We start from the raw sequence: 17,785 nt of genomic DNA on the forward strand, positions 1-17,785 counted from the left end.
TTTCGGACCTCAAAGGCTTATGGATACATGTGCAATTCTGATACAGCTAAAAAAAAAAGAATCGACCCTGGAGTATAAGTGCAAAGTGAGGTGGTGTTAAGAGGATCACAGTAAAATATAGGGTGTTTAACCGGTTAACCGGTCTTATTCAGCGATACAACTTACGTTACGTATACGAAGCTAATGAACCGGTAAGTGAGAACCACAGGACGCCACCTGTCTGGTGTTGTGACTGCGGACCAGTCATGGGAAAATGTCGTGTCTTATGTAAAAAGAAAAAAAATTAAGACAAAGCCTCACACATCTGCACAGCTCCATATATAAACTAATACGCAAAATCAATCCTTGTGGCACGAGCGTTTTACCGACCATGTGTAAGCACGGGCATGCCTGCATCGGATCAAACCCTGGGCGCAGCATTCAGCCCACAGCCAATCCTAGCTATTCATCCTCTCTGCATGAGTAGTTGATAAACGGGCACCTGGCTTAGGCTGGTGGTTTGTGTGTGTGTGTGTGTGTGTGTGTGTGTGTGTGTGTGTGTGTGTACTATTTATATATGCATATTTGTAAATATGTATAGTGTCTTCACTCCTATGCCATCGTTACTGACCATGAATCAACACGGGCCAGCCCAGGACCGGATCCACGTGGGTCTATACTGGTGTTCATCCTCCCTCAGAACTGGTCGATAAATGGGTAACACGCTTAGGATGTTTATGTACAAACACAAGAGCAAAGACCACTTACATACAGACAAGGTTTAGAGAGAGGGCAGCACGAGTTTAAAACTCTCCCTGTAACAGAAACTGTGATTGTATAACACACACACACACACACACACACATTCATGGGCACGATCGAGTGCTTTTCCTTTAAGGCTCATACAGATGAGAACCTCACCAGGAAGCTTTCGTTTAGTAAAGCTGACAGGTACGTACATGTGGATCACAGGTTCCCAAGAAGTGGCATGCATACCACTGGTAGTATAAGACTGGAAACGACGAGGAACAAGGAATCTGAACATACAGAGTAAGGTATTGATCCCCCCACGACTCATGGGACCAAAGTATCTCATTTCTGGCGTTTGAAAAACAAAAGGAAATAAAGAAAAAAGATTCAACACGATCGAGCCTCTAATAGACATCCAAGTATATTATAGATATCACTTCAAACTGTTGCTAAGTTTTTTGTATTTTTTGAGATCTATATCTAGAGCAAGATTCCTTTACATACAACTCAAACATACACTTAGAGACTTTATATAAAATCTGTATTCATATGACATAGCGTGTAGTTTAAAGAGGGTACTGGTATTGCTATATCAATACATAGTACAATGCACAGTTACATTCCTACAATCCTTGCCATCCAGCTCTACAGCCCTGAATGCTCTTAAGAATTCAGGTTGTTGAGATCAAGCTGATGTTACTAGAGGATATACCATGTCAGAGTGATAGCTGATTTGGAGATCTGTCTTAACACGGTATGATGATATGTCTATTGTCTTGTCCTGTGTATATGGCTTGATCATATTCTTCCTTGCACTTATAGCCGTGGTTTTGTGTCGCTGGAGCTCCTAGCTTATTAAGCCTCCCCTGCTCACCCTTGGGTGAGCGGTAGCGGAAGAAGATTACAGAGGCCACAAAGACTCTTCGTCACAGCTGAGAATTGTCATGGCCTTCCGCGCCAGCCCACACCACGACCCACACGCGCGGTTAGTGTCTTCTGATGTCTCTTCCCTCCCTTCTTTTGTTATGCCATCTATTAACAGATCCTCCTCGTCCTGCCTTCTAGATATCCATCTCCCAGGGCGCCTCTTCTTCCTTTGGACTATCAAACACACGCACACACACATTCTTCCTCACTCCCCCACTGCGCCTCTCTAGGCATCCTCCACACCGCCCTGAGCGGTTAAATAAACATCACTTCCTGTAGACCCATCCATTCATTACATCACAACCAGCCATCCGTAGCCCTCTGTACAGACGAGCATATTACCTTCGACAAGATCACCCAACCATTACCTCTTCCGTAGTCAGCCAACACCACATCCCTCTTACACAGACACCCGTCAGTTATCCTTTATACTCCCACCTAACCAATCCCTCACAATGCCACCTGACATTTAACACATAACACGCCCAACCACACACCCACTACCCATTTATAAGCCACCTACTAAACACCTGCCTTCACACCCAACCACACAAAGCTCCCCGACACACTCACCCTTAAGGTCGACTCGCACACACCCACTTATCCTTTCGTTCCGCTGCTCTACCCGGCACCTATCTGGCTGACCTAAAATTCCTTGGTTCCTCTGTTCACACACACACACACACACACACACACACACACACACCGCGCAGTGAAATTAAATAATTACACTCCCACTCCATTGTACAACGGCTAGTGTCGTAACCCACCAATCTCACATGCCCGGGGATCAAGTTCCGGACAGAGCACCCGGTTCACAGCCGAACCCCATTATCACCCACACCTTATCTTGTCGGACCCCACCCAAACCTGGTCCTCATCTTCTCTTCAGGACTGGTCGATGAATGGGTACTTGGCTTAGGCTTGTGTGTGTATGGACACATACAGGAGCAAAGACATGATATTTATATATAAGGTAAAGAGACAGTGCAACATGAGTGTAAAGCTACCCCTTAACACACAGACAGTAATGAAACAGGCAAGTCATTTCTCATACGAGAGAGAGAACTCAGAATGAGGTTAACAGACTTGGGTCGGTGATGGTCTTTGGGCGGGATGAATAATATCGCCCAGACAAAGAGGAAAGAACAGCCAAGGAAGGGGAAGAAATCAAGAAGCCACAAGAGGCGATGGACTTCCAAGTTGTAAGTCTGGAAGTAAAGGAAGCGAAGAGAATCGTCAGGGACGGGCAAGCTGCAGAGGGTCGACTGCCTTAAGATTACCTTTGACACGACGCTGTGTAATAAAAGTCGTGCTACAGGAGACAAAGACACGTCCTTTAGAAGTAGCACATCTATGGAGCGGTGAGAGAAAGCGAGCGAGAACCAGCACCCTGTCTGAAGGAGACACAACAGAGGAATTAGATCTTGCCAAATGGCAATGCTCCCTTCCTAACACAGACTCAAGGAGGACAACTTTGACCGCCAAGTGGCTCCAGCATTACGTACACAAATGCGGACGGACTGGCAGAGGTGCTGTAGTACATCTTTAGTCTCAAGATGATGGATGACTGGAGCAAACTTAGGGTTGAAATTGTGAATGATGGACGCATTCAGAAGTTTAAAAAGCCGACTGACAAAAAAAATCACAAAATGGGGCTTCATAAGTGTGGAACTTCCTCACCGAACTGTGCAGAGAGATGATTACACACACACACACGACCCACCGTGTACTTGTTAGCGTTACTAACCACGAGAAAACTTAGGTTAGCCTGGGGTTGAGCTTGCATGGGTTCGAATCCTGAGCGTGCAGGCAGCCCACACCCAACTCTGGTGCTCTTCCTCCTTTACACATGTCAGTAAATAGTTACACTGCCTTGGTTGGTGTGTATGTGCGTGTATATACACAAGGGAGTAGAGATGGTATGTGTAATATATATATATATATATATATATATATATATATATATATATATATATACATATACACACAAGGTCAAGAGACGGGGCAACACCAGTGCAAAACTCCCCCCCCCCCCCGTAACACAAATAGTAATCACACACACACACACACACACACACACACACACACACACCTCCAGTGCCGCCCACACCCGTTCCTCAATCCCTGGCACACCTGCCTCCCCTCACACCCACACGACCAACAAGAATACTGCACAACAATCTTCCCTTACCCTCCATCACTCTTGTCCATCCTCATTTCCGCTAAATAACTCTCTCTCTCTCTCTCTCTCTCTCTCTCTCTCTCTCTCTCTCTCTCTCTCTCTCTCTCTCTCTGTTTGATGTTTGATCACACTTCCTTACCTAATGCGCATTTTCTAAGCTTTTATTTCCTATTTTACTACACCACTTCCTTCCTCTCAACTTCTAATGCTTTCCATCATTCCTAACAATACACATTTAACGTATATCATCTACGAACAGCTTGCATTTGCAAATACACCCTTTTCTTTTTTTGTCAAAGCATCTCGTTCCTTTTGAAGTAACGACAGCTTAAAACTTATTCCAAAATATTCAGAAAAAATAGAAAATGCAACATTTCCCGATGCAAATAATTCATCTCAGCTCATAGTATTCCTAGTATTGAACAGGTGATGTAAGCCAGCAATTGAACGCCAAATTGAAAATAACGCTATGACGAGTCACTGAGATCTTCGCGTTCTAATCGTACATCACTTTGACGGCACAGTTGACAGTGATCATCTATGAACAACGGTTGAAACACGGTACAGGATGGTCAAGTCGAATCACCCACAAGTACCGATGATATAAACCATCGAGTCCATGGATAAGACTTTCATTCGTATGTTGTTTCCTCTTACGTAATCTGATACACTGCAATTCTCAACTACTGAGAAGCGCATTTAAGTAGTTTGTACCAAGTTTAAGGAGTCCGTTCATGCTCGATTCTTCTAAATCAGTTATCTTTTTGCTACGTCTAAACTAGATATTCACTTGAAATACCAAAACCGACCAGGGAAGCATTGCTCACCTAAATATCTCTGTAGAGAGGAAGCTGTAAAATTCCCATTATATCAAGCCAGGATCATTCAGCACACACGTACAATGTCTCCTGATAGACTAATCTCCACTTCTTGTAAAGAATTCTAAGTAGACACACACACCACCACCTCTGAATTAATGTTTTGTACCACGAAACCTCTTTATATTCTGACATAAGGCTTAAAACCTTGACATTGTACACTAAACTTAACCTCTACGGTCGGGATGCGATTATTACCTTCCCTAAGTGTGCAATGCCAAATCAACCTCTTCACTACTTTATTACTTACGCAGCTGTAGTGAGGCGAATCCACTTTGCTCATCACACCTACCTGGTCTCGGAGTTCGATTCAGTGGCCAGTTGACACCTCACAGTCCCTGTCGACACAATTTTCAGCTCAGGGTTTGTACAGTTCCTTAGTCTAATCTCTTCTGTGGCAGTTCACGGCATCGAGTATCTTGTCTTGGGAAACACAATGACAACGAAATCTTTCGTAAAAAAAAAATGGTCCATCAGACGACTGCTATTGTGATCCTCGGAACATCGATGTTCCCACCATCAAAATCAGCCGGGGAATGAAGAGGAACGAATCCTAGCTCAAACCTAAATCAACGAGCTCCAGGTCGAAACAGTCCGAGCTAGCTATTCGAGACCTCATGCCCTCCCTGCGTTTCGCTCATTCTCAGCCGACGTAGTTCGTTCGTTAAGAACTTAACCCCGCAGATTTAGGATCATGGCCTGGAGACTGATACTAAACGAATCAGGGTAATACGTATGATATGAATTAGTAATATACTAAACAAATAGGTAATATACGAAACATTCTAATGTTCTTATTTCGCGTTATTTTATACGTGAACCATCTTCTTTGAGTTACAATTTCGAATTCTTATATTTTAGCATTTGGTGTCCACATACACACCATATCCCCCCGAAAGGGAATAGTTTCCAGACCCTATAAAACAAAATATGAAGCTCGAAAAAGTTCGACACTCTGCCGCCACACCTAGTTTTGCTTCGTCAACCACCAATCAATAAACGCGACAGAAGATAAACCAATGAGCAAAGCGTTTTTCACGTCGAGGCTTGTTGGACAAGGAAACAGACCAATCATCGTCGCGTAAGTCACTTTGTTTACTGACGTGATACTTGCAAAGGAACATGATAGGAGCATTACGACTTTTGACTTTAATACTCAAGAATATTACTGTATCCTTAAGGCAAAACCTAGGAGTATTATAGGAAATATAAGGATACCTAGGAGTAAATTCGAAGACGATGCTTCGTACCTTTTTAACTCAATCCTTGATCTTACTGGACAGAGGTTAAGTGGCTATTGCCATTGTTTCACACACCGTAGATCTACATTAAGGTAAAACAATAAAATCTCATAAGATCCTGTCCTTGAAAATTCATACAATATGTTCGTAATTTATACTCTAGGTAAGAACTCACGACAAAGCAGACATCACAGCGAAATATTGATCAAGACAGTACCACTGCGTCTTGGGTGATCACTGAGGAGCATGGCCCATACTGCTGTCGTAAATGCCTTATTTGATCAGGTATCATTCCACTCCCAAGCATCATCAAGTTTGAGAAGGTCGTTTAGTTTACGATAGAGAGGAACTTTACGTATCACGTATGAGGAATTAATGCTAGGGTCGTCCCATTACATTTCCTGTGTAGAATAATCAAGGCTTCTTTTTAAGGAGGTGATCTCCAGCCTTGATGCCAGTTGATATGAAAGCGGATTATTTGAGATGATGTGGTTAGCAGTGCTTATGCACCCGGCCATAGGTAGAACGATGAAGAAATGAGAGTGTTTTGTGAACAACTGAGTGAGAGTGTCAGCAGCTTTGATGGGAGAGACTGAATGTTAGTGATGGGTGATTTAAATTCATAAATGAATAATGTGGCAGTTGAAAGTGTCGTTAGGGGCATGGGTGGAAAATGGTCAACGGCTCGGCGAGTAATGTGCTTCAAAAGGACTGGTGATTGGGAATACTGTACCTGCTTTATAAAGAGAGATGTGTACGTTCCTACGTTCTCCTCTCATCCATCCTAAAAAAGGCAGTGCTCACTCATCCGGTTGTTGCTCTTTCGTGCATGTCGTACGAAATCGTTCGTACTGCTTTGCCTCCGCGTCCATGTGTGATATACACATTTCATCCAGACCTAGTGACATTGTTCTAAAAGTCCTTTACTTCCGATTGCTCCGTTGTGGACACCACGCTGGTCTCTTGGTGCGCATTTACGTCTTTCCCTAACTGGTGGGTTATAGCCATGGATGTTCCTCTGATGCAGCTGCTGTAGTGTAGTAAGTGGATAACGGGCCAGCTGTGGGTCAGTGGTCAGCTGCACTGCGGACGTTTGCATCGATCACATGCAGCGTTCACGACAGCCATTTCCTTAAGTGCTGTAACCCGACCACTGCCATACCTGGTGTACGTACTCAACCAACAGCAAAGGGAAATGGCTAAAGGGCTCCTCTGTGTACTGCCTTGGCCTTGCCTCTACATGAAGACACTGGAGGAGGGTCATTACGCTGGAAGATGATAGTCATGTGCCTTAACTAGTTGCCCTACGACACAGAGCAAACGCGGACCCAAAGTACTCAGTATTGAGCAAACCTAACTATAAAACCCAGGGCGAGTTTGTTCACTATCAGGATCAAGTCAGGGATGGTTACTAGATTTTGATAGGGCGTCGCTTACAGGACGCTGCCCGGAGAACCTGAAATATTCATGAGACTGGATTACCCAATGTACCTGTTAATCAAACAGACAAAAAGGCGGCGAGGATTATGGACAGTTAAGCTAGCGACGAGAACAACACAGAGGCAATGATTGGTGATGCCTAACTCATAACACACATTAACAAACTTTTTACAAACGACATCCGGGGACGTATCGCCCACATCATAAGAATCATGAGGACAAAGGACAACAAAACAGTAGGTACATATGTGTGCATATATGTCTTTGGGTCTTCCTTCATCTGTTTCTTAGCGCTACCTCGCTGTCGCAGGAAACGGCGATCAAGGTTGGATGTGAGAGGAAATATTACAGTGAGGCTGGGCGGGTCTTACGGGTTCGAACACACAGCGGACGTCAGACACCACCGCACCACCAGTGCCTTGGTGGTACGTGGAGGAGGTGGCAGTGTCTCTTTCCTTCGTGCAACTTTCTCCCTTCAACAGTCAGGTCTGCAGACATCTGCGAAGCCCTTAATTTCGTTCGTCTTCTTTCATCCAAGGATGGCTTTGACTAGGGTATGTTTCGCCCATGCCATATCATCACCAAGGTCGACCCTGGCCATTTGGGGTGGGGCTCTCAGTCTCTTTGTGGGCTCCTCCACCCTTCAAACTCCCTATTAAACCATGAGCTCTAAGGGGGTTCGGTGATATACCTCCTCAAAAAAATAATTAAGAATTTAAGGTGTTTGGGACGGATATCCCATTTTCTGAAGGATGCCACATAGAGATCGGGATAAGGAGACCCCCTTAGCGTTCTGTTACCTACGCTCTGAGCGTATAAAGCGTATAAGATGGGCGTCAGCCCCGGGTCGCCACCATCAGAAGAATAAAACAATATAAAGTATGCCATCTGACTGACATCATACCATTCAGACTAATCATAAGTCTGCTTGCAGACCCATACTTGGTGAAATGCCTATCATACTCCCTGAAATACGGTTTTTACACACTTTCATTTCTGAAACTTGAATCAATAACAGAACCAAGGTCAATTACGCCTATACCACGTTTTCTTAAAAACTGATATCACAAGAGAAAACGTGCGGAATTGTGACGTCACAAACGTCATAGATTCGCATCCACGTAGTTTCAATCTCACGGTTCAATGGAGGGTGCGTGTTTCCTATAGATAGCTAGCGGTCCTTTACCCATGCTCCTTCTCTACTACTGAACTCATCGCTAACCTACCGAAAACCCTGCATCCTCAATGCTAGCGAAGGTCTCTTCAATGGCCATTTGTCACCCTGGGACGTGGGATCTTATGTCCCGAGACTTTGGTAGCTGACAGAAACGTCCGCGAGTACGTGTCAGTGATTTGAATATCACCACAGTGGTATAAGCTGGGCGAGAAGACATTCAGAGGGTGAAATGATAGAACCTGAGTCTTATTAGACCCCATGGGTATGATAACGCGAGCTAGGTGTGGTGACAGTGGGTATGATAAAGCTAGCTGGGTGTGGTGACAGTGGGTATGATAACGCTAGCTGGGTGTGGTGACAGTGGGTATGATAACGCTAGCTGGGTGTGGTGACAGTGGGTATGCTAACGCTAGCTGGGTGTGGTGACAGTGGGTATGATAACGCTAACTGGGTGAAGTAACAGTGGGTATGATAACGCTAGTTGGGTTCAGTAACACCACTTGGATGTGTTAACACTGTATAAGTGTGACAGTATGTGTGTTGTGACATCAATGCCAATCGTCGTTGGAGATGCTTCTTTGAACACCGTGTGTGATATAAATCAAGATTTTTTCCTTTTACCCACAATTATCTGCATCATTCCTCGACCTCCATTTCCACATCCCTCAAAGAGAAGTGAACATCACGACATTCATCAGTTGGCTAGTTATTACCAAATCACTGCCCAGCTTCCAGATCTACAAGTCTTCAGTAATTTTATTGTTAAACGTTAACTGTAATTACCTCCTGAAGTTTGTGGAAGGAAATATAAGTACGTAGCATCTGGACTGCCTAGACATATTGCTAGAAATATTTTTCTTCTTCTGAAGAAGGGATAAAGATCCTCTTTAATCTGTGGGTTCTCTTATCCTGAGTGGTGTGCAAGTACCAACAAACAATTCAAAACTACATTCTGATTTCACAACCTTATTTGTTTACGGTTTTCTACGTTAAAACTTGATTTGTTTTTTTCTCGCTGCCTTTGTTCAACCTTCTAAGTGAGTTTCTATTCGCTCAAACGGCAAAGTCTTAGTGAAGCAGAATATCCGTAAGTCACGGTCGAGATATCAGCAAAATAAACATGCAGTAAATCTGTCCGCATATCACATTTATACATCCACGCAAGCACGACGCTGTACGACCCTTGAACACGTCGTACCTCCGAGCAAATCCAAAGCACAGACCAGCTCAGTTATCCCAGTGTTTCTTGTGTTCCTCAAGGCGAGTCGTTTAGTGTGATCCCCTCCACCACCCACACGTGCACCTCAACACACACACACACACACACAACACACACACACAGACGCACACACACACACACACAGAAGGCCTGCTTCATACCTAGTAGCAGCCACTCCCTCTGGCATCCAATATTCCTCTGGACTTGACTCACAACAACTACTCATCTCTCTTACGACCTACCTCCTCTCCTCAATCCTTCAGCCATATCATCATACTTCTGCCTACTGAACGTCCATTTGTCTACACGTCCTACAAGCTGTCCATGCATGTACCTTTCTTCACATTATTCATTTATTACATCTTTAATCAATAATGTAATTCATTCTCCTACTTCCTAGTAAACTGGTAATGTTTTCCATCTCTATTTCTCTTATTTATGATCTATCTTTCAGCTAAGAACACCTAAGGGTTTCACATATACATGTAGGGGATGGAGTGAGTACTTTTAACAAGGTGCATTTTCGTAAACACAACTCTCAGCTGTTTACTATACATAAACTGTTCACTATTCCATGCCTGGGATCGAACCCGGCGATCACTAGCTTGAGAAACAATGATTAAGTCCATCACGCTAACGGATAGTTGGAACTTTCCCTCCTCAGACAACGTTTTCTGTGATCAGTGAGACCCTACATCATCCATCTCTGATGATCAATGAGCGAAGGTATATATACCGAAGCTCTCAGTACACCTCCATCTCTTTACCCTTGCACATCCCTGCTCTCAAATTCAGCTCCCCCACAGCCACCCTCACTCGTAAATACCAGCATTCTCTAAGTACCAATAATTCCCCTCCGACTCCAAGGCATCTTGTGCTTTGCCTTAGTACACAGTAGGAAAATGAGTGCCACCAGCTTCTGTATTAGTTCAAGCGGTGACATAAAAGTTACCTTTCCTTGTCTAGTAAGTTATTTCTATTTGTTTTACCGGCAAACACAAAATGAATGAATGATATTTCCCTTACCTTAAACACTCTAAACTACCTAAAATGACTTTGAATAACTTTTGAGCCATCTGAGAGTTTTAAAGGAATGACTTTCATATGAATATTTATCGTCAGTACTTGTCTCAGTGACTACAGTTTCTCACACCATTCTCGAGAAGCATGATGGTGGCTGTATAAATATTCTATATCTGTGTGTCGTAAAAATAAATCGTTTATTTCCTTTCCCCGTACTTGCTTTGCTATTTATGACCCGCCTTAGCGAGGTAGAGCCGGGAGGAGTTGAAAGAACGGCCTACATTCGCTCACGTCCACCTTCTGGCCGTCATAACTCGTTAAATGTATTCTGTGTTAAAACGACCGAACAACTTTGGCCCCACTGGTTTAACACCACCGACAGCAAACAGACGCTGTAGACACTGAACACTTACATCTAAACTGCCCTGCACTTAAATAATACAAACAAACACACATCACATTTCTCTATCTGTGGTCCCTCCCCCCCTGGTAGACGAGGCCAGCTTTCTTTGCGCTGCGGGAGCTGAGTAAAAGGGGGGGTACCTGGGTCAGGAACGTAACTAAGTTAGCAAGTGACAGTGGTGCTCAGTTCCTAGCGCAGAGGCATGAGGACCCCCTGATAGTACCTCCCTTCCCCACACGCATACACGTACCTCGTGAGACAAATGAGATGCAAACAGCTAAGTAGACAAATCTCGAACACAAAACGACACTTAATTGACAGGAAAGTGCGACAAAGGATTAACAACTTCGCTGCAGAAGCACCGAGCATTGCGTCAGCAGGGCAATCCCCTCCCATTTAAAAGAAACCCATCAGACGACGCTGATTTACAGCGAGCACCAAAGCTTTCTTGTATAGCTTTATCTGTTACGGCCCACAACCAATCCAAGCTGTTTAAGCCTCCCAGTGGTACTGCTCGATAAATGGGTATCTGACTTAGGCTTATGAGAGGTGTGTGTGTGTGTGTGTGTGTGTGTGTGTGTGTGTGTGTGTATGTATATACACATAAGAGAAAAGGCATGGTATATATGTATACAAGGATAAAAGTCAAGGCAATACGAGTGTAAAATTCTCTTTCCCGTCATACGCAGACAGTGATCACACTCGCATGTTGCAAATGGTGCCTGTTATTCCCTAGTGTGAGGAGATTAGTTCTGTTCTCGTTTCTCTTTTATAAACGTTGTCAACAAAGGGCGCTGGCCATGATGGTGAGTTCTAGTTGAGTTCTTGGAAAGGCTGTGAGTTCGGCAGTGTCAGAGTAACAGGAATATCCCCTAAAGTATGGTTCCGTATCTCACGTCTATTTCTGTCCTAGCTGAAAGGCCCTCCTTTGTTTTCGGGAATTTACAGTCGGTGGAGTGCAGCAGATTCAGTGAAATGGTGAGCGTTCTTGCCTCGACTTCTGGGTGATAGTCAGCTGCGTTCAACAAACATTGTGGGTGTGCTCTCTCTCTCTCTCCAAGAGGACCTGAACGGGCAACAGGAGTGTTGCTGGTGTCCCTAGTAAACGAGAGACGGGCAGACACGACGTCTTGAGTGCGGAGAGAATGTGAGGTAAATAGCTGTAAGGTATTACCTTATTGAAGCTGATGGTGCCAGGTAAGAAGGAGGTTTTAGGTTGAGAATGAGTAAAAAAGAGTCGGTGGCGGGTCAGTGGCAGGTATCGAAGGGAAAGGAGAGGATAAGTGAGGAGTGCAACGTCAGTGGAATACATGAGGAGCAGTCTGAGTGCATTATGATGCTGGGTAAGTTAGGCAACACATATACTTCTTACAAATCGCAGTTTCTTCGCAGTGATTGAGTGGGTAGGAAAAGCCTACACCAGGTAAGCTAGGTGTCAGATGGAGATGAATTATATATATCATTTAAAATCAGTGTCCTCGAACAGACTTGGATGCGGAAGATGGAAATATATTGCTGAGGAAAAACCTAGAACAGGATAGACTACGATCTTGATGTGGACAGCAAATGAATTTAGATTTTCGATAACAGGGGAGATAGACGGAGGAAGAACTCTGACAATGATTCAGTAAAGCTTATATACGAAATAAATAGTTCGACGACAAATCACAGATGATGTATAAGAGAGAGGGGCACAAGACACCCACAAACTCAACATCTTCATCAAATATTTGTATGACTAAATGAACGATTTCCCCACTCGTATGCTGTGACCATCTCCCACTCTGCAAAACGTGCACATTAACCCCTATATAATGCATATATATATATATATATATATATATATATATATATATATATATATATATATATATATATATATATATATATATATGTCTTGGACAATCGCATGTTTACTAAATGGCGTCCTAGCTTCGTCTTTTCGATTTATATCAACTAACTAATATTTCTCTCTTGTGTCTCCCCTGATGATGTGATTATTACACGAAAGTGCGCTTGGGAACTTATCGTGTTTCATTTTCCCCGTGGACTCATAGGAATATATATATATATATATATATATATATATATATATATATATATATATATATATATATATATATATATATATATATGGGTATGTTTGAAGGAATAGTGGTTCCAACAATGTTGTATGGTTGCGAGGCGTGGGCTATGGATAGAGTTGTGCGCAGGAGGATGGATGTGCTGGAAATGAGATGTTTGAGGACAATGTGTGGTGTGAGGTGGTTTGATCGAGTAAGTAACGTAAGGGTATGAGAGATGTGTGGAAATAAAAAGAGCGTGGTTGAGAGAGCAGAAGAGGGTGTTTTGAAATGGTTTGGGCACATGGAGAGAATGAGTGAGGAAAGATTGACCAAGAGGATATATGTGTCAGAGGTGGACGGAACGAGGAGAAGTGGGAGACCAAATTGGAGGTGGAAAGATGGAGTGAAAAAGATTTTGTGTGATCGGGGCCTGAACATGCAGGAGGGTGAAAGGCGGGCAAGGAATAGAGTGCATTGGATCGATGTGGTATACCGGGGTTGATGTGCTGTCAGTGGATTGAATCAAGGCATGTGAAGCGTCTGGGGTAAACCATGGAAAGCTGTGTAGGTATGTATATTTGCGTGTGTGGACGTATGTATATACATGTGTATGGGGGTGGGTTGGGCCATTTCTTTCGTCTGTTTCCTTGCGCTACCTCGCAAACGCGGGAAACAGCGACAAAGCAAAAAAGAAAATTATATATATATATATATATATATATATATATATATATATATATATATATATATATATATATATATATATATATATATATCCCTCCCACATAAGTATCTAACGTTTCTATCATGTGTGGTCTCCCTGACATAATGAGCCTTCTCTCAAAACAAGAGACAGGGGTCAGGCCAGCAACCACCACCTCCAAGGGACCATTCTCTCCGTTCATCCTCACATACCTACCAGAAGGAGGGCAGCTTCCCCCTACACACTGAGGGATGTAGTTAAAAGCACCGTCAAAAGACTAGGTCAGTGCGACCACAAAGTTGCTATTACAGTGAGAAGGTTTTCCGTTGACGGTATTATTTGCTGGACAACATAATGCGCTTATGTTAGCGTCCTTGTCAGTGTTACAACAGCGTTGCCTTCATCTCTCTACCACGTTTCTATGTTTCTAGACAATTATACACCAGACTACTGACAGGGTGTCTATATCACTGAGTTTAAAACTGGGAATAGAATGTTGGTGGGGTTCTGCGATTAGCATGTCCATTGTAACGTGTTATCCATGAACTTTACCGTGTCGCTGAGAATACAGTTCCCGTTGCTGGTGGTTGGATTAGGTCCTAGAGTGCTCCAGGTACGATTTTCAACGAGAAGGGTTACACACACACACACAACACAGGGGACAAGCCATAGGCTCCCCACTTGGTTATGTCGGGGCAGGCCTGTATACGGAGACTGGATATTGACAGCTACAATTGGATCGTGGGTAAGGGTGTCACGTAGAACAAATGAGTGGATGACGTCAAAGTGATAGCTCCCGAGGAAGCTAACACAGAAAAGAAATGAATTATGTGCGGTATCGTAAGCAGACATACAGTTTATTGTGGAGTTGGAGGACAGCTGTAAACTGCAGGTTTTAGTTACAGTAATAGGAAAGTCTAACCAGGGTGCACAGTTCTCAGTGTACCGTAAACCCACGAACAAAGATAGTCTCATTCATTACCTTTCGACCCAACAACGAAGGACCAAAGTCCGAGGCAATCACTGAGTTCCTTTGGAAAGCAATCAGAAAATGCAGTTGTGAACAACTGAAGAAACGTTCAGTAAGTTGTGCTACACCTGAGGCTTTGTCAATCAAACTTAAGAAGGTTGACGAAATAATGAAAAGGCGCTGAGAGCAATGCTAAATGTACTACAGTGGAAAACAGTGAGTATATAACAATTTGAAATCCGAGAAAGGACTCAGAGATGAATAGGTCTTGACAGAACACGGGCATAAACTTTTCAACTTCGTCAGGAGATGTACTGAAAGCTAAAAGTGACATAAGTGCGAAGGAGAATATTGTGGTATATAGTATAACCTGTACTGGTTGTCCGGCTACATACCATGGGGAAACAGGGCGAGGTATGGCCAAAAGGATCATTGAATGATATTAACAATAATCATTATTGATTATCAGTAATTAATGATAATATTGATGGTGATACTGATAACATGTTTATATTATAATAAAACAAATATGGACACCTACCAATGTACAAGTAGCTGATATAACACACAGATGATTGAGCAAACGAGGTGAACCTTGGAAGCAGCCCACATACAACACAGAAGTGACCAATAACTGGGATGGTTTCGCACGATGGGCTACAGCAGCTTCGAAGGGGAACGTGGTGAGGAGTGGCCTGCGGATATGGAGTCTTGTGTCTGTGTATCTTAAGTCTCAGTGACGAAAGCCTCTTTACGTGACGAAAGGTCGGAGGAATAAAACTCAGCAGCTCTCATCTGTCCTCAGCTACAGAGATAAGCTCACTACGCATGGGCATATATATATATATATATATATATATATATATATATATATATATATATATATATATATATATATATATATATATATATATATATATATATATATATATATATTTATATATATTGGAAAGGATCAAAATTTTGCGCGTTATGAAGATATTCCTATGAGTCCACGGGGAAAATGAAACTTATCGTGTTTCATTTTCCCCTTGGACTCATAAATATATAACTACATATATACATATATATATATATATATATATATATATATATATATATATATATATATATATATATATATATATATATATATATGTGTGTGTGTGTGTGTGTGTGTGTGTGTGTGTGTGTGAAACTAGACACAGTGGGTTGTTATATACGCTTTATATAAACACTTTGTCAGTTATATTTTATTTTGTGCATTTATCAGGCACCACATGAATACCACTGATGCAGATCCACACACACAGTGATAACAAAATCTGCCATTAATCAAAAGCTTTTGAAACATTTGCATTTTACATCACCTGCTGCACAGAACAGCTTTACGTCGTTTGAAAAGAATCTGATGACTTCTGTATAATTATAAAGTCATCTCGAAACATTTTCGTTGAATTCTTTCGAACGAAATATCTACCGTCCACGTCTGACCTTTTATGACACATGAGAATCAAAAGCTCTGAAATAAGTTTTCAGGTCACAATTCCATTGAAAGGACATCAGGACATCAGCAAAGGGCATCGAATTACACAGGGATTACCCAGGTTCTCGTAATTGTAATACGGTTCCTTTAGTATTCTGATAAACTCATTGTTTCCTTAACAGAGGTTCCAAATTTATAAATACTCTGTTCCTCAAGGAAACATCAGTGAAACTTCTCTTTATTTGCAATATCTATTCCTATGGCCTTCAAAGCTGTGGTCTAAACTCACCTCAGATATCAGTAACATTGTAGCTTTGATATATCAGGCATGTTATCCCATAAATCTCTCCCGTATCATCACGACTGTAGCCGCACACAGCATTACACCCGCCACCTGTCATTACCTCGAGGTAGCTCTTGGTATAGACGCAGATCAGGTGGAGGTGAAGCGGTCCATCCCCCGAGCTTAGGTGCCGGGCGGCCTACCACGCCACACAGGGTAATAATAGTCTCCATCATCATCACCACCACTGCAGCCACCACCATCACCACCACTGCAGCCACCACCATCACCACCACTGCAGCCACCACCATCACCACCACTGCAGCCACCACCATCACCACCACTGCAGCCACCACCATCACCACCACTGCAGCCACCACCATCACCACCACTGCAGCCACCACCATCACCACCACTGCAGCCACCACCATCACCACCACTGCAGCCACCACCATCACAACCACTGCAGCCACCACCATCACCACCACTGCAGCCACCACCATCACCACCACTGCAGCCACCACCATCACAACCACTGCAGCCACCACCATCACCACCACTGCAGCCACCACCATCACCACCACTGGAGCCACCACCATCACCACCACTGCAGCCACCACCATCACCACCACTGCAGCCACCACCATCACAACCACTGCAGCCACCACCATCACCACCACTGCAGCCACCACCATCACCACCACTGCAGCCACCACCATCACCACCACTGCAGCCACCACCATCACCACCACTGCAGCCACCACCATCACCACCACTGCAGCCACCACCATCACCACCACTGCAGCCACCACCATCACCACCACTGCAGCCACCACCATCACCACCACTGCAGCCACCACCATCACCACCACTGCCGTCGCCACCACTACCACAATAACCACAGCCGTCGCCACCACCATTACCATAACATCCTCCACCACTACCACCACTATTACCACCACAAGTCCTGTCACCTCGAACGCCCACCACAACCACCACCATCAACTACAACTATCACCACCACTACCACAAATGCCTTGAGGGAAGCCCTGACGACCATCACTACCGCCACCACA

The 17,785-nt window shown here is 43.6% G+C and overlaps 1 long non-coding RNA gene across 1 annotated transcript in view; it reads right to left on the reverse strand.

Moving 5' to 3' along the window:
- Positions 1-5,238, reverse strand: part of LOC139754260 (uncharacterized) — a 452,598-nt gene extending 447,360 nt beyond the window's left edge. The window contains exon 1 of the long non-coding RNA XR_011713859.1: positions 5,012-5,238. This is a non-coding gene — a long non-coding RNA (uncharacterized lncRNA). The remainder of the gene's footprint in view (positions 1-5,011) is intronic.
- Positions 5,239-17,785: the final 12,547 nt, after the last annotated feature.

This window comes from Panulirus ornatus, chromosome 16 (genome assembly GCF_036320965.1).
Source record: "Panulirus ornatus isolate Po-2019 chromosome 16, ASM3632096v1, whole genome shotgun sequence".
Taxonomy (NCBI): domain Eukaryota; kingdom Metazoa; phylum Arthropoda; class Malacostraca; order Decapoda; family Palinuridae; genus Panulirus; species Panulirus ornatus.